The following is an 18,069-nucleotide window of genomic DNA, read 5'->3' on the forward strand; positions in this document are numbered from 1 at the left end:
GTGGGCACATCCCCAGTAGGATGTGTGCAGGAGGCAGCTGATTGATGTTTCTCTCTCATCAATGTTTATGACTCTCTATCCTTCTCCCTTCCTCTCTGTAAGAAATCAATAAAATATTTTTTTAAAAAAGAAAATTTACTTCTAAATTATTTTTTTTATAAAGAATTCTGGAACTGGGATTGAGAGGTGCAAATAGAGATCTGGGAGTTACTACATGGAGGATATACTTGAAGACATGAAAGAGTAGATGACTTCCCAATACAAAAGCACAAACAGAGAGGCAAGGTCACAGATAACCTAGAGACTGACAAAGAAGGAAGCATCAAGGAAGGTAGAAGGAAAATCAGACCAATGCTTTGTCCTAAAAGCTAAGAAAAGAATTTTCAGAAGGAAGGCATGATCAATCCTTGTCTTCCTCCTTGACCCTCCTATCTAATCGATCATCAAAATATATACAAAATACATCCACTTTCCATTTCTTTTTCCATCAACATAGTTGAAGTATCTAGCATTACCTGGGACAATCAATCCTCCTCCCAGATAACCCACTTTGTTTGCAACAACTGGGTTAATCTTTTAAAAATGGAAATCATATCATATACACCTTCCCTACCCCCACCCCTGCCTAAAATTTATTTTTTCTTAATCTTCATCTGAGGATATTTAAAAAAAATACTTTTATTGATTTCAGAGAGGAAGGGAGGAGAGATAGAAACATCAATGATGAGAGAGAATCACTGATGGGCTGCCTACTGGGGATTGAGCCCGCAACCCGGGCATGTGCCCTTGGCCGGAATCAAACTTGGGACCTTCAGTCTACAGGCTAACGCTCTAGCCACTGAGCCAAACCAGCTAGGGCCTGAGGCTATTTTGTCCATAGATTTTTAGAGAGAGCGAAGGGGGCGGGGGTAGAGATTGGTTGCCTCCTACAAGTGGTTACTTGGGAGTCACACCTAACCCAGGTATGTGCCCTTGACTGGGAATTGAATTCTCAACCCTTCAGTTCATGGGCCAACACTCTAACCACTGAACACACTGCTCAGGGCTTAAAACTCCTTAAGTGACTGGATATTTAAAGATATTGGGATATGACAATGCTGATATAATTATGCTCCAATGGGGAAATACTTGTATTTGAGAGATATATAATGAAATATTTACTAACAAAAATAAGTTTGGCTCAGTGGATAAAGCATTGGCCTGAAGACTGAAGGGTCCCAGGTTTGATTCTGGTCAAGGGCATATACCTCAGTTGCAGGCTCCTCCCCAGCCCAGGCCCTGGTCCAGATGCATACAGGAGGCAACCAATCAAACACATCAACATTTCTCTCTGTCTCTCCCTCTCTCTTCTACTCTCTCTAAAAATCAATGGAAAAATATCCTTGGGGAGGATTAAAAAAAATAATAATAATAATAAATAAATAAAAATTAAAAGGTATTCTAAAATTTATATGAGGAAAACTAGAATTTAAAAAAAAAAGAATTTGGTTTGATTCCTGGTAGGGGACGCATAGGAAGCAGCTGATCAGTGTTGCGCTCTCTTTCCTCTCCCTTCCCCTTTCTCTAAAATCAGTAAGAGGGCAGGCTGGAGGGGGTCAAAGGGGGGAAAAAGGGGACATATGTAATACTTTTAACAATAAAGATTTTTTAAAATAATAAATAAAAATATTTTAATGAAAAAAAAAAGAACAGGTAAAACCATTTAAATAAACATTCTCCAAAGAAAAGAAGATACACAAATAGCCAACAAACACATGAAATGATGTTCAACATCATTAATCATTAGAGAAATACAAATCAAGACATAAGTTATCACTTTGAACCTACCAGGATGACTATAATTAAAAAGACAATAAAAATATTGGTGAGAATGTAGAAAAATTGGCTCATACACTGCTGGTGGAAATGTAAACTGGTGCAGCCACTTTGGAAATTTACAAGACATCAGTAACACATATGCATACCTGAAGTGAGAGGATGCATGATATAATAAAAATTAGACAGAATTTTTTTTTAAAACCTCTTCAAAGGCTACTGAAAACAACAAATAAATATGACTTAAGACTAATCCCCGCCCCCCCCCCCCCCGAGAATTAATTTAGAAACAGAAATAAGAGTTCTGATACAGTCCCTTCTCTAGATGAAGATGTATAAACAAAGGGATCACCCAGGGATTGATATTGAATTAAACACTTTTAGAAATTATCTAGGAAAAAAACTAGTGAAATTTTCTCAATTTGCAGGTAACTCTATAGCAATAGCATGAAGTATGATGGTATAAAGTTGCATGTTGAGAAATGTGAAAAATAGCTCCTATGTAGACAAAAATCAGGTAATGCAAATGGAAAAATAGTCCAAACTATAATTATTAGGTGATGAGCTCTAAAGAAAAGCGTTTCTGAGTCCCTGGACTTATCCTGAATACAGCTACCAAAAGGCAACAACATGCTAGCTGTTGTTAGGAAAGCTTTGGAAACTCAGCGCACACTATCCTGCCCTTGTACAAACCAAAGTGTATCTGTACCTAGAATAGAATGTACAGTTGTAGTCATAATAGCACAAAAAAAGGTAATATAGAGAAGATCTAGAAAGCTATCCAAAAAGACCAAAGGAAGGGGAACTTCTGCATGCATAGGGATTTTTTTAAAATAGAGATATAGATATATAAAGGACACTTGAATATGAAACAGAGGGTATGAAATAGTAAAAAGAGACTGCACCAAATCTTAGAACTTACTAGTATAAACCAGAACTCTAAAGAAACAATAAAGTCTATTTTTAAAAAATTTTAAGCCCAGGTTTTAGAATCATAAATGTCAAAAAGAGAGAGAGACAGAGACAGAGACAGAGAGAGAAAGGAGGGAGTTTGATTGGTTTTGAATTCTAGCCCATGGGCACATTCCTGAATTTCTTTGAGCCTCACTTTTCTCATCTGTAAATAACAACTAATTTGAAGGATTGGAGTAGGGAGAGGCAAGGCACCTGGCACATGGTATATACTTACTTCTCAGCAGCTATTGCTTTTATGAGGACCAATAAAAAATATGTTTACTCACCCTGGCCGGTGGCTCAGTGGTTAGTATCAGCCCATGCACCAAAGGGTCTTGGGTTCAATTCCTGATCAAGGGCATGTACCTGGGTTGTGGGTTTGCTCCCACCTCCAGTTGGGGCACCTGCAAGAGGCAACCAGGCAATATGTGTCTCTCACAACAATGTTTCTCTCTCTCACTCCCCGCCCACTCCCTCCCTCCCACTCTCTCTGAAAAGCAATGGAAAAAATATCCTCAGATGAGGATTAATATTGTCAGATAAGGATTAACAAAACAAAAAACGTAATAGTTTACTACCCAATTCAGTAAATAAAGTGCTAAAATTCATTACTCAGATGGGGAGTACAGAATATAAAAAATAATAATTCAGCCCTGGCCAGGTAGCTGTTGGTTAGAGCATTGTCCCAAATCAGGGCACATAGAGAAGCAACCAGTGGCCCAGCAACTGTGTGACTCAGTGGTTGAATATCAACCTATGAACCAATAGGTCCCCGGTCAGGGCACATGCCCAGGTTGCAGGCTTGATCCCCACCCCCCATGGCAGGGTGTGTGGGGAGTGGCTTGCAGAAGGTCGGACCAGGAATCAAACCAATGACCCCTTGGTTCCTGGGTCAACACTCAACCACTGAGCCACATGGGCCAGCAGAGAAGCCAACATCTGAACCCAAATGGAAGGACTCCAGAATCTACACTCATAACCACAGAACTATATTGCCTCCTACTTTACAAGAAATGTTGGGTGTTGTACATGAGAGAATGAGGTTAGTGATGAAGGAGTGTACGGTTGAGTATTCAAAAATGCTGCCTGACAAGGCCAATCCAGCCAAGGTCCTACCAGCTACTTCAATTTAGGGTGGCCACAAGCATGAACGTTGAAATAACAAGAACTGATTAATGAGGATATGACAAGCCTAATATAAGAAGGGAAGCCTAAAAATTCCTCAACTATGGTCTCAGCTATGGTAAACAAAGTGCAGAGAAAGAGCACTAGCCAGCTTGGCTCAATGGATAGAGCATCAGCCTGCAGACTGAAGGGTCCCAGGTTCAATTCCAGCCAAGGGCACATGCCTGGGTTGCGGGCTTGATCCCCAGCAGGGGGCGTGCAGGAGGCAGTTGATCAATGATTCTCTCTCATCATTGATGTTTCTATCTCTCCTCCCTTCCTCTCTGAAATCAATAAAGAAATATATATATATATTTTTAAAAGTGCAGACAAAGAGGAAAATATATCAAAATGCTAACTGGTGGGATTATGGGTGATTCTTATTCTCTGCTTCTTATCTTTTTAATATGGCTTTTTTTTTTTTTTTTTTTTTACAAAGAGCACTCATTTTCATAATTGGAAAAAGGCAGAAATAAAAATAAATCTGAGGAGATGTTCATGCTTTATTCACTTCTGGTCATGTCATTTGTTGGAATGAGCATGTATTACTTTTGTAATTTCAAAGAGATTTTATAAACAAATAAATCTAGGATAGCAGGAAAAGGAAATAAATTACACGTGGATATCAAAGCAAAAATAAAAATGGATGTGATATAAGAATAAGCAAATTAGAAGCTACCGTTTGTTGGAAAGAACTCTAGATATTTATCAAAAGACTTGAGTTCATACTGATATACACATCAATGTGGAGGAATCTCAAAAACTTTATGTTGAACAGAAGAATTCAGACAAAAAAGGAGTGCAGCCAAAACCGGTTTGGCTCAGTGGATAGAGCGTCGGCCTGCGGACTCAAGGGTCCCAGGTTCGATTCCGGTCAAGGGCATGTACCTTGGTTGCGGGCACAACCCCAGTAGGGGGTGTGCAGGAGGCGGCTGATCGATGTTTCTCTCTCATCGATGTTCCTGACTCTCTGTCCCTCTCTCTTCCTCTCTGTGGAAAATCAATAAAATATATTTTAAAAAAAAAAAAAAAGGAGTGCATACTGTGAGTTAATAATGGCAAAATTAATATGTGATAGAAATCAGAACACTGGCTGCTGCCTAAAAGACAGTGGGGATTGACTAGAAGGAGTGTGAGGAAACTTTGAAGAAAATGTTCTCTTGTTTGGGGTGTTGGCTACACGTGTTTACATTTGTCAAAACTCATAATTAATATACTTGCATTTCTTTTCTTTTTTAAATATATTTTATTAATTTTTTACAGGGCGGAAGGAAGAGGGATAGAGAGTTAGAAACATCGATGAGGTACATGCCCTTGACCGGAATCGAACCTGGGACCCTTGAGTCCACAGGCCAACACTCTATCCACTGAGCCAAACCGGTTAGGGCAATATACTTGCATTTCTATTCATTTCACTGCATGTAAATTTTACCTTTAAAAGATCTCATTTAAAAAAAGACAGGAGCCTGGCTGGTGTGGCTCAGTGGTTGAGTGTCAAACTATGAACTAGGAGATCACGGTTCGATTCCTAGTCAGGGCACATGCTTGAGTTGCTGGCTTGAGGCCGCTAATGGATGATTCTCTCTCATCATTGATGTTTCTATCTCTTAGTCTCTCTCCCTCTCTCTGAAATCAATAAAAACATATCTTAAAAAAAAGAAGAAGATTTACTTGTCCTGGCCTGTTTGGTTCAGTGGTTAGAATGTCCACTCTCAGATCAAAGGGTTGCAGGTTCAATTCCCAGTCAAAGGCACGTACCTCGGTTGCAGGCTCAATCCTCCCCTCCGCCCTCCCCCCTCAATTGGGGCACCTGCAAAAGGCAAAAAATTGATGTGTCTCGCTCACATCGATGTTTTTCTCTCTCCCCCCCCTCCTTTCCACTCTTTCTAAAAGACTCAATGGAAAAAATATCCTCAGGTGAAGATTAAAAAAAAAAAAAAAAAGACAAGGTTCAATCTCAAATCCATTATTAACTGAGTGACTCTAAGGAAGTTACTTAACTTTCTGAGCCTGTTTATCTATAAAATGTAGCTACTAATATAATAGAATTTATCTCAAGTGCTCAGGACTGACTGTAATAGCACAGATCAAAGTGGGAGCACTGTGCTTTGCAAATTATCACCCAATGAATGTTGAAGGAGCTTTAAAAATAAAAGGGAAAAAATTAAAATAAAGAAGGGGGCAAAGTTGGTCTTATACTTCTCATAATTCCACAGATGCCTTTGTCATCAGAAATACTATTCCTTAAAGACTATCAGTATTCTTACAAAGGGAAATTTACTTCCAGTTATCAATTGTGAATAGAAGGGAAAATCAATGGACATGACATAATACTTTCTTTTACACAGTTAAACAATTTTTCAAGATACAATTTGTGAGAAAGTTTATAGACTGAGTACTTGCTAGAGCAATGGCATTATCAGGGGAGAAAAGGGTCTCAATTCTAAATGCTTGAGAGTAAAATAATTGCTCTTGTTACTTTACTATGTCAGTTACAAAGTTTAAATGCTGCCATCATTTATATGTGTGTAAGTATGTATGTGTGCATATATACATACATATTCACTCAAATTGGAACTAAGATGAACCATTGCTTCTTCCCAAAATGTCTTCTATACTCAAAAACTAAGAAACTTAATTCTGTTCAAGTGGAATTATTCTTATAACTAAGAGAGTATGTCTCAGACTTTTCAACATTTTGCCAAAAAAGAAAAACATGAAAAATAATATCACAGGCAATCAATTTCTTTATTAGTGTATGGAAATCATTATGAAGATCAAAATTCTATATCTGAACATTATTTCTTCTTCAAGCATTCAACAATTCTTGTTTCTAATTCAATTGTTTGGTTTCTAAATTAAAAAGAGTGTTTCATATACATGAATGGTAACTATTCTGAGATACCATTCATAACTATACATTTGAATTCTCTAGAGTACCATTCATAACTTCTAAGGGAACAGGAAAAAAAAAAACCCACTCATTCAACTTCACTTTAATGGTTACTAAGACATGAATGATTATAACACTATTTGTGGAGAGTTGTCCAAAGAAGAATGAAGTCCCCAAATGTTACTACTAACTTGGCATCATTTTATGAATGCCCAAAGGGACCAAGGATTGCAGCCTTGACCAATCTACCTATCACAAAAAACAATGAGCTTAGAAAAACACGCCTATTGGGTAAACGTGGTTTTTTTTAAACTATGTTTTTATTGATATTTTTTTTTAAGAGGGAGAGAGAGAAAGAGAAACATTGACGTGATAGAAAACATTGATCGGTTTCCACCTGTGGGTTCCTGACCGGGGAACCCACAACCTGGATATGTACCCTGACAGGGAATTGAACCCGGGACCTTTCGGTGCATGGGATGACACTCAACCAACTCAGCCACACCAGCCAGGGCCTAAAGATGTTTTTTAGAGTTATAGAGTATCTATGCAGGGCCATCAAAAGATATATTTTAGCCATGAAACTCAAAAATTAGCAAAGGATCCTAACAAGTGCTGGCAAGTTCTCTATAAAACCAATGCAGATTATTCTTTTTTTTTAAAAAATATATTTTATTGATTTTTTACAGAGAGGAAGAAAGAGGGATAGAGAGCTAGAAACATCAATGAGAGAGAACATAGATCAGCTGCCTCTTGCACACCCCCTACTGGGGTTGTGCCCACAATCAAGGTACATGCCCTTGACCGGAATCGAACCTGGGACCCTTGAGTCCGCAGGCCGACGCTCTATCCACTGAGCCAAACCGATTTCAGCTTTATTGATTTTTTACAGAGAGGAAGAGAGAGGGATAGAGAGTCAGAAACATCGATGAGAGAGAAACATCCATCAGCTGCCTCCTGCACACCCCCCACTGGGGATGTGCCCGCAACCAAGGTACATGCCCTTGACCGGAATCAAACCCGGGACCTTACAGTCTGCAGGCCAACGCTCTATCCACTGAGCCAAACCAGTTTCAGCCAGATTATTCTTTAGGTGTTCAACTTTTCAGCTATGAACTTTTCTGAAAGTCTTTTATGCAAGGTAGTAATATCCTAGTAGTTCTTTACTCCATCTAATCAGTGGTAGAGACTGATTTTACATAGATCTGTTTGCATAAATAATTCGGCTATCTGCATTGCTCTAATATATTTAAATCAAATCAAATAAAATTTGAACAGAATAAAAATAATGGGGCTCTTTCAAGGTTGTCACCTCCTGATTTCCCTCATTTTTCTTTCTTATACAAAAGTCAGAGACAAGAGACTATATAACTAGAAAGAAGGAATATGAGTGTACACCTAAGGACATTTATACTCACTTCTCTCTATAATTATATACCGCCCCTACCCTTGATTTAGTAGTTCTATAGGGGGGCAATTTTGCCCTTCAGGAAACATTTGACAATATCTGGAGACAGTTTTGGTTGTCACAAGTTGTAGGTAGAGACCCGGAATGCTGCTGAACATGCTACAATGCCCTCCACAATTACAGAAGCCCTCCACAATTATAGAATTACCAGCCCAAAATGTCAATAATGCCAAGGTTGAGAAACTCTACCCCAATATTCAAGGAAGACATACCTCTCAGAATCCTATCTAATAAAAGAGTAATAAGCAAATTAACCATCACTCCCCTACACCCACAAGCCATGCCCACCAGCCAATCAGGAGCGAGTATGTAAATTCACCCAACCAACATGGCTTCGGCCACGGAGCTAGCAGGAGGCTTGGGTTTCCCCGGCAATGGAGGAAGCCAAGCTTTCCGCAAACCCTGGCAGGCCCAGGCCTCCACTCAAGGTACAAAGTTTCAATTATAGAAGATAAATAAATCCCAACAAAATGGCTGCAGCCACGGAGCAAGCAGGAGGCTTGGCTCTGCTCAAGGCTACAAAGTTTCAATTATAGAAGATAAATAAATCCCAGATACCAGGGCCTCCGTTTGGGTCGCCGGGGGGCATGGCCAGCCTGCAAACCACCACAGGCCCCTCGCCCAGGCTGCCCCACGCCCCAAGGGAACCCCCACCCTGATCCAGGTCACCCTTCAGGGCAAACCAGCTGGCCCCCAGCCATGCACCAGGCCTCTATCCTATCTAATAAAAGAGTAATATGCAAATTGACCATTACTCCAACACACAAGATGGCCACCACAAGATGGCCAGCAGGGAAGGGCAGTTGGGAGGGACCAGGCCTGCAAGGGAGGGCAGTTGTGGGTGATCAGGCCAGCAGAGAAGGGCAGTTGGGAGGGACCAGGCCTGCAAGGGAGGGCAGCTGGGGGCGATCAAACTGCAGGGGAGGGCAGTTAGGGTTGACCAGGCCAGCAGAGGAGGGAAGTTGGGGGCGACCGGGCCTACAGGGAAGGGCAGTTGGGGGAGACCCAGGCCTGTAGGAGAGGGCAGTTAGGGGCAAACAGGCTGGCAGGGGAGCAGTTAGGCATCAATCAGGCTGGCATGGGAGTGGTTAGGGGGTGATCAGGCTGGCAGGCAGAAGCGGTTAGGGGCAATCAGGAAGGCAGGCAGGCAAGCAATTGGGAGCCAGCAGTCCTGGATTGTGAGAGGGATGTCCGACTGCCCATTTAGGCCCGATCCTACCAGCAGCTGGACATCCCTCGAGGGGTCCCAGATTGGAGAGGGTGCAGGCTGGCCTGAGGGACACGCGCCCTCCCCCCCACCCCGCACGAATTTCATGCACCAGGCCTCTAGTAATAAATATTTGCTGATCTGAACTAAAAAAGACCATGAATTGGAAGAAAGAGAAGCCTACTAAAATGAAGAAAACAGAGGCCATAATTTAGCATCTATTACATCTTTTATTGCATGTTGAACACCAATCATACAAAAATAAACCAATACGGTCTGGCCCTTAAGGAGCTCACAAGAGAAAGAGTTTTATAATTTGTCTGATATCAGATCTGATAACCTGATAAATGCTTTAAGGAAGGAGAAAACATACAAGGGAGTCACCGATCTTTTCCTGAAAATGCTTCATGGAATAGATGGCATCTTAGCTCAGTTCTGAAGGATGAGTAGGAGGCATCTTACTTCACAACTCATATGCCTCTTTCCAGAGAGCCATTCATTTCTTCAGTCAACAAAAAGCTACAGAATACCAATTATGTTCCATGCACTATATTATGTGTTGGAGACCCAGTCAAATTACAACTTTCCGTATTTCTTCCCCTGGCATCACTGGTGTCTAGCAGTCTACCTCCCTCACCCAAAACCCCAACAATCTTGTACTTCTACCTATTCCTCATTTAGCAATTGTCACCCAAATAGATCTTAGTAAGGCCACCACTGGAGAAGTAAACAAAACTTTGAAAAGCCTGTTGACACAGAGAGTAATCATGCCTAGGTCACAAAATCAGGGTGGTAATGCTGGCAGAGTAGCTAGCAATGAACTGACTATGGGTCTCCAGATCTGTTAAGATGTGTGTTGGTATCTTCGAAAGCTATTTTACTTGATAAAAAAAATCTGGGGCCTCTTTCACACTACCCAATTCATGCCAGTGAATTAATCAATATGTATATATTGAGCACCTATAATGTGCTTGTCAGTGGTCCTCAATCCTGGTTGTGCATTGACACCGAAGCTCCAAGGCCAGATATGAGTATTTTTAAATGGTAAACTCTGATGCAAAATAAGTTTGGTTCTCTGGCCTTTAGGCATTACAGAATACAAAAGAAATATAAGACAGAGTTCCTATCTTGAGGAATAATCACAACAGTCTTGGTATAAGATGTTAGTCCACTAATTTGTAATCCTTTTACAATATTATCTGTGCTTATGAAATAGAAGAAACTGGAGTAATCTGGGTAAAAATTGCTCCTGTTCCCTAGTCCAACTGTACACCAACTCCACCTGCAACTCCTGATATACCTTTCCACATTCCTTCTATCTTCCAGACAGTGACAGTATTGTTCTCAGGAACTATGGAGACCCCAAGTAGAAGGATAAGGATATGTGGAATCCTGAAGTTCAGAATCTCTCAAATTCATGCTGTCATAGAATTTCTTTCAGAAAGAAATAGTTCTTTAACTTCCAACAATACCAGTCACCACAGTCTATAGTTAGCATGTTCAAGAAAAGTCAAGAGTAGACTGAGTTTTTGTAAATATGCTCTTAGAGGTCCTTGGCCATTTAAAGAAATCACCCAAATTCATGACTAGTCTACTCACATTTCTCATATAGCATACACTTAAAATAAAAATACTCTAAACATATTTTAGAAAACTCTTTTCCAAGATGTGCAAATTGTGGAGGCTTCATAAATTAAAAATAATTTTTTTCTTTTTTTTAAATCCTCACACAAGGTTGTGTTTTATTAATTTATTTTTCTTTTGAGAGAGAGAGAGGAAGGGAGAGAGAAAGATAGATGTGAGAGAAACATCGATGGGCTGCCTCCCATATATATGCATTCCAACCAGGGATCGAACCCACAACCTAGGTATGTGTCCAGACCTGAAATCAGACCTGCAACCTTTCTGATGTACAGGACAATGCTCCAACCAACTGAGCCACCCAGCTAGGGCAAAAATAAACATTTTTGCCATAAATACCATCCAGCAGTGATAACGTATACTAAATACCTCCCTGAAGGGAACATTAAATTCTGCAAATGTGAATCTACATATCCTCACCTGATAAGTATTTCCTGAATTACATGAAAGGGTGCAATTCTCTTAATTGCTACACGAAGAAGAGCATAAGACACTATAAATTACCTTTTTAGAAAGAGGGGTAGCACTGCCCAATGTGGCTCCATTGGTTGAGCGTATTCCTAGGCACTGAAAGGTCAATAGTTCGATTCCCAGTCAAGGCACGTGTCCAGGTTTTGGGGTTTGATCCCCATAGGGGGCACCTGTGGGAGAGGCAACCGGATCAACATTTCTCTCTCACATAGATGTTTCTCTCTCTCTAAATCAATAAAAACATTAAAAGGGGGTGGGGCCCTGGCTGGTTTGGCTCAGTGGATAGAGCATCGGCCTGTGGACTGAAGGGTCCCAGGTTCAATTCCGGTCAAGGGCACATGCCTGGGTTGCGGGCTCAGTCCCCATTAGGGGGCGTGCAGGAGGCAGCCAATCGATGATTCTCTGTCATCAATGATGTTTCTGTCTCTCTCTCCCTCTCCCTTCCTCTCTGAAGCCAATAAAAATATATTTTAAAAATTAAAATAAAATAAATAAAAAGGGGATGGGGGTAATAGGGTATCAGTCAAACATCTAAAACATGAACCACTGAGTGTATTAAAAGGTAAATTTTGGCCCTGGCTGGCATGGCGCAATGGTTAGAGCACTGGCCCACGGACTGAAGGGTCTCAGGTTCGATTCCCCATTAAGGGTATGTACCTGGGTTGTAGGTTCCATCCCTGGTCTGGGTCAGGGTCTGTTCGGGAGGCAACCAATCAAAGTGTCTCTCTCACATCAATGTTGTTTTCTCTCTCCTCTGTCTCTTCCCCTCCCTCCCTTCTTTATACCCTCTCTGAAATGCAATGAGAAAAATATCCTAGGGTAAGGATTAACAAAAATAAATAAATAAATAAATAAATACAATTTAAAGAAATGATTAGGGAGCATCAGAAGCAGATCCTCAAAAAAAAAAAAGGCAATTTTTAGTACTTAAGGAAAAATGCACATTGGCATATATTAATTAGAATAAGATTATTATATGAAACAAAAAAAGTCTCTTCTATGTAACACTGTTCTTAGAACCCATGACTTTGAAATTAACTTGGTTTACAATGTTTTTTCTTGTAATTGTTCTTGTCATCATATAAGTTTTATCCATAGAGGTTCACCATCCCTTAACTTCAATTCCAAAATCCAAAAGGCTGCAAAAATGAAGTTTTTCATTATTCATTTGGCAGCAAAACCTAATGTGAAATGACATGAGGCTATTTATAGTATTTATTTATCCCACTTGGTTCAAATATTCTGACATTTTACTACAGAAATAGTAAAGTGTTTGATTATAAGGTGCTGCCCCATACCTCTCTGGATGTTACATAACCACAGTACGTGTACCATATTCCATTTCTAAAATCCAAACACTTCTAAATTCAGAAACACCTGCGGTCCCAAGAAAAAAAATTTTTAAAGCCACAAGGTACTTTGGACTGGTATATTAATTAAAATTAAATATTTTATGGAAAATATAACCAATTCTGAGAATAAAGGTAGATGTTCACATGCAATAAATTCAGTGTCTTATAAGTAATTCACAGTACACAATCCTTTAAAATAAAGCACTAAAAAGATTTTTAACAAATGTCAAAACCCTAAAATACCATGTGTTTTTTAAGTAATGGTGACATCTGCATCACCCAATACCTAGATCAACTCCTCTTAGGTTAAAATGCACTAATTTAAATCATAGTTAAAACAGAACCAAGGACTGCAATTGGTTAATTATGTTGAGAAAAAGAATCATCTACTGATAAGTAACATACCGTACCCCGTAAAATGTTCTGATTTTTAAAAATGTTTATCTGCGTTTAAGATCTAAAATGATCTTATTCCAGATTATAATTTCTAAACGTTGAACAAATTACAATTGATTTTTTCCGTAAAAGCAGAGTCGGACAGGGACAGCTCTTGCATATATTTGAACGGGGGAAAAAAGTTTCACAGTCCTTTCCTTCCTTCCTCCTGCAGTTGCTGCCTTCTGGTTTTAGAATTTCAAACAAAGAAATACATATTGGCTCCACTGCTAAGAAACGCCCTCTTTCTCTGCAACTTCCTCTTCCAATTTTCTTCCCTACCATTGACATCCGAGAACAATACACATGGACAATCCTACCATTTTGATTAACCAAAAGCTCTGAGGTCTGGAAAAATTAAGGGCTGCAATTTATAGTACCCAGCTACCTCCCAATCTAGGTCCACAATCTGTAATCAGCTAGAACTTTGATAAGAGGGACCACAAAGAAAGAAACATGCTTAATCAGAGGAAGGCTGTTGAACTATTTACTCAAAGAATCCAAAGGCATTTGAACTATCAAATGGGAAATTTCTTCCATCCCAAGAAAACTTGGCCGTCATAGGGAGGAGGAAAAATTACCCGGCTGGCACCACTCTGAAACAAGTGTGAAGCCTACCCACCCATAGATAGTTGGCGAACTTTCTTCTTCCACAGGCCATCCGGTCAGGGTTCAAACTGAGCTCTCCCAAGTTCTAGCACACTTCCAAGTGACGTTTACAAGTTAGAAAATGGTCTTTTCCAACTACTCACAGACTGAACAAAGGGGAAATCCAAGACCCAGCTGATCTTCATGCCAGAAGGGTCTGGGACCAGACCCCTCACCCCATTTGCAGCAAAGCAAACTTCTTTGAAGTGGACAGAGACTTCCCCATTGCCCAGGGAGTCTCAAAGGAAACGCCTTATCCTTGGTAATCTCTGCACCTTACTGGGTGACTGTGATGTGAGCAAGTTATTTAACTCCTTCACTTAGTTTCCTTTATGTGTAAATTCTCAAGGGTGGCTGTAAAAATGAAAGAAGAATATAATGCCTAAAGGTCTGACGCACAGTAGGAGCGCCATGCATGTTCTCCCCTCCTCCTACTCCTCCTGAATTCTTTGGGGCATAAATTTCAAGCATAGCCCCAAGAGGCTCCAAGGATTCCTTCCTCTTCTGGTTTTATGGAGAACTATGGAATACTTCCCATCTCAGAGGCTCTAGGATCCTGGAGGACCAAGACATCACTCCATCACACTCTGGGGTCCATCCAAAGGCTTCGTGGAAAAGCCCCTTTAGCCAGCTGTCCTTACTCGGCAGTAAGCCCTGCACACAGACACACACACACACACACACACACACACACACACGCACAGTCCAACCGCCATTTGGCAACTTAGCAGGCCAGGGGTTTCAGAAAGCTCCTCAATTCCTCCATGGCCCATAGATGGAAACTGAGGCTCCGCCCGAGGAAGAACTTGCCCGAGATCTCAGACAACATCTGGGATCCAACTCATGTACATTTGACTGCAAAGTCTCCGCGTCAAAAATCGGGAAACTGAGGCCCCGGGAGGGAAGGGACTTGCCCAAGGCCACACAGCGAGTTGGTGGCAGCGCTAGGTCCGGTTAGGGCACTTCCGAAACCTCATGGACTCGGTGCCCCAGTCCCAGAGGGGGTCTCCAGGATACCTCCGCTCTGGGGAGGAGTGGAGAGTAAGACGCCGCCCCGCGCAGACCGCTCCCCGGCCTCTGCGGGCCCGTGACAGGCGAGGAGGCGCCCACTCCCGCAGGACCCAGCGCAGCTCGGGAGGGGCGGCCCGGCCGGGCCCAGCACCGCCCGGCGGGGCCGCCCGTAGGGACTTGTTGCTCACCTGGCCTTGCGCAGTCGCCCTCAGCGACAGACGGGCCGGCCGGTCGCCCCTCTCCGCCTCGGGTCTGTCCCGGCGGGCCGCCCAGGCGGCTGCCACTCTGCCGGACCCCGCTCAGTGCGCTACGCCCCCAGCCGTGCTTCACCGGCCCGCGTCCGCCATTACACGATTCCCCGCCCTGGGACGCAGCCACACCCCGCCAACGGCCCTGATTGGCTCTCCGCCTCACCCGCCTGGGGCTTTCGGGCCTTTCATTGGCCTGAACGGAATGCCAGTTAAATAGCCACGCAAAAGACGTACTCCAGAGAACCGTCCCGGGAGCTCCACCCGAGCTACTTCCGCAATCGGAGTAAACAGCGAGGGGCAAACCAAGTGACGTGGGGGTGGAGATGACATTAAACCAACTCCTAAATTCAAAGTAGGAAAACACCACCTAAGAAAGTGTAAAAACTCATACAAAGTGTATTTAAAGACGAATTACTTTTCTTAGTGTTAAAAGTAGCCAGGATTTTTGGTGGAGCGGAGGGGCCAAGCTCATGAACTTGCTGTGGACACCCCTCAAGTTGCGCATAGTTTTGTCTCTTCCCTCCCGGTCTCAGGTGGGGCAGAAAGTTGGGTGGAGAGAGTGAGTCACTGGCTCGAATCTCCACTGCAGGATCCTATCCGGGGAGTGGGGGGGTGGCCCTGGATCCTGGAACTGGCAGATGGTTCTGAAAGGCCAGGATCAGATGACCGGGACCCTAGTCCAGCCCTCACCTAACTGTGCGACTTCAGACTACTTCCTGAATTTATCTGTGTCTCAGTTTGTCCTGCGAAATAGGAGCAGTCCCGTGAGTGGGTATATGTGCATCTTGTTGATTATAAAAGGCTGCAGCTGGATATCCAGGTGACATTCGCAAGTTAGCAAAGACACCTCATTTAATTCTCTAGAGCAACTCTGTAAGGCAGATAGTGTTCTTGTTTTGGAGAAGAGAAACTCTATGACTTACCCTGGGTCACCCAGGGAATTTGAAACAACCCTGGGACTCAAACCTGTATATTTTGGTTTCCTCTCCTGTATGTCTCCCTTGCAGGCCCGGTGTCCCCTGAGAAAGACTTCCCTCCCCCAAACCCTTAGCATTCCAGGGAGGGTCTTGAGGGTGCCAGGCCAGTTTCCCATCTCTCTGATCACCCAAGACTGGCACAGCGCCCCTTCCCCCACCCCCAAAGCTATTGTCAATCTCTAAGGTTTCAGGGGAAAAGGGATCCTCCTCCGGGTGTGCCTGAGCTGTTTCTGGTATCCTAAGAATCAGGAAGTGAGTCAGGGATGACAGGTTGGTCAGCAACCCAGACAGAATCCCAAAGGAGGTCACAAAGCTCCAAGAGAGGCAGTGACGCCACTGTGGGCCCTCAGTGGGGCAGCATCCATGCCAGGACTTAAATCCAGGTCTCTGCACTCAGCATGGTTACTCCCAGAAGGGCTGCCTTGGCTGTAATTTCTAGTCGTTTTCCCTCTCTGTAAAAAAAAGGAAGTCAAGAAGGGAGTGGGGAGGGGAAGCTGTCTAAGACTTTAGAAGGACAGAGACCACCACGTGGGGTGGTGTCCATGGCCCCAGTGCTGGCTGAGTCATGACCTCCAGGCTCAAAATGGGACGTGTGGTCTGACAGTCAATTACTATTTAAATCCTGTCTGTGGCCATTGGGTGCTGGGAGACAGCAGGTGCTGTGCAGAGATTCAATGGGGTCAGACTGACCTTCCATTTAATCCAAGCTCAACCACTTTCTAGCTCTCTGAGCTTCACCTACATCTACTCTAACATGGGTAGTTGTGAGGACTCAGTGAATAATTGTGCAATTAATGAGGCGTGTGTGTAAAGTGCCTAGTAGCTATTTGTTCATTCATAAATTCATCTATTCAATAAAAAAAAATTATTAAACACTGATCATGTAAGGCAGCCTCCTAGTGATGCAGCTACAATGGCAAACAAACCAGACTCAGACCCTCATAGAGCTTAGAGTTTGCTGAGGAAGTAAGTTGTTAAGCAAATGATCAAAATACAATTAGAACCTGTGATAAGGAACAAGAAGGCAAAGTTCAATGTGTTTATAAGAGCAAATGTCAAGGGATGAGGCGGGGTTAGAGGAAGCTTCCTGAAGCGGTGATGTCTAGATGAGTGGGGTTAACTAGGCAGCAGGTAGTTGAGAGAAGTGTTGCAGGCCCAGAGAGGGTGTGGAGGACATCTAGGCCAATAGAGATAGTGGCAGTGGGAAGGGAGGACAAAGCTCACTGGGGCCTGAACAAACATGGTGTTGCAGGGAAGGGAACCTAGCTTTGTAAGTGGGGCTATTCGCCAAGGGTATCTATATTTTTCTGATAGTTCCTGAAAGAATGCAGGTTCTGAGGCCAGCCCATCCGGATTTTAATCTTGGCTCTGAAATCTTATTTTAGGCTGTGTGACCTTGAGCAGTCACTACACCTCTCTGTGCCTCAGCTACTCTTCTGAAAAATGGGGATGATAATAATAGGGAGTCATAAGGTGGAGGTGAGGATTCAATGTGGAAATGTGTACAAAGCATTCTGGCACATGAGGGCACTCTGTAAAATGGTGCTTGGTTTTCCCACCATAAAGGGAGGTGAACCTGAGGCAACAGATCCAGCAGATAGGTGCATTTGGGAGAAAGCTGACGCAAGAGTCTATACACTGGGCAAGTTGTCATCTGACCTTAATTGTCATAGAAGACTTTGGAGCCATACAAACTTGGGGTCAGCCCTGGCCAGTGTGGCTCAGGTGGTTAGAGTGTCATCCCATATACCAAAATGTTGCAGGTTCAATTCCTAGTAAGGA

The 18,069-nt window shown here is 42.5% G+C and overlaps 1 protein-coding gene across 2 annotated transcripts in view; it reads right to left on the reverse strand.

Annotated features, from left to right (window-relative positions):
• Positions 1-15,413, reverse strand: part of WASF2 (WASP family member 2) — a 71,686-nt gene extending 56,273 nt beyond the window's left edge. Inside the window, exons 1-2 of one of the 2 annotated variants that reach the window (XM_054721468.1) lie at positions 15,248-15,413; positions 3,057-3,173 (exon numbers count right to left, since the gene is read on the reverse strand). The gene's annotated coding sequence lies outside the window, so the exon portion shown is untranslated. The remainder of the gene's footprint in view (positions 1-3,056; positions 3,174-15,247) is intronic. The other variant, XM_008148012.3, reaches the window with a different exon arrangement.
• Positions 15,414-18,069: the final 2,656 nt, after the last annotated feature.

Source organism: Eptesicus fuscus, chromosome 9, assembly GCF_027574615.1.
Source record: "Eptesicus fuscus isolate TK198812 chromosome 9, DD_ASM_mEF_20220401, whole genome shotgun sequence".
NCBI classification, from domain to species: domain Eukaryota; kingdom Metazoa; phylum Chordata; class Mammalia; order Chiroptera; family Vespertilionidae; genus Eptesicus; species Eptesicus fuscus.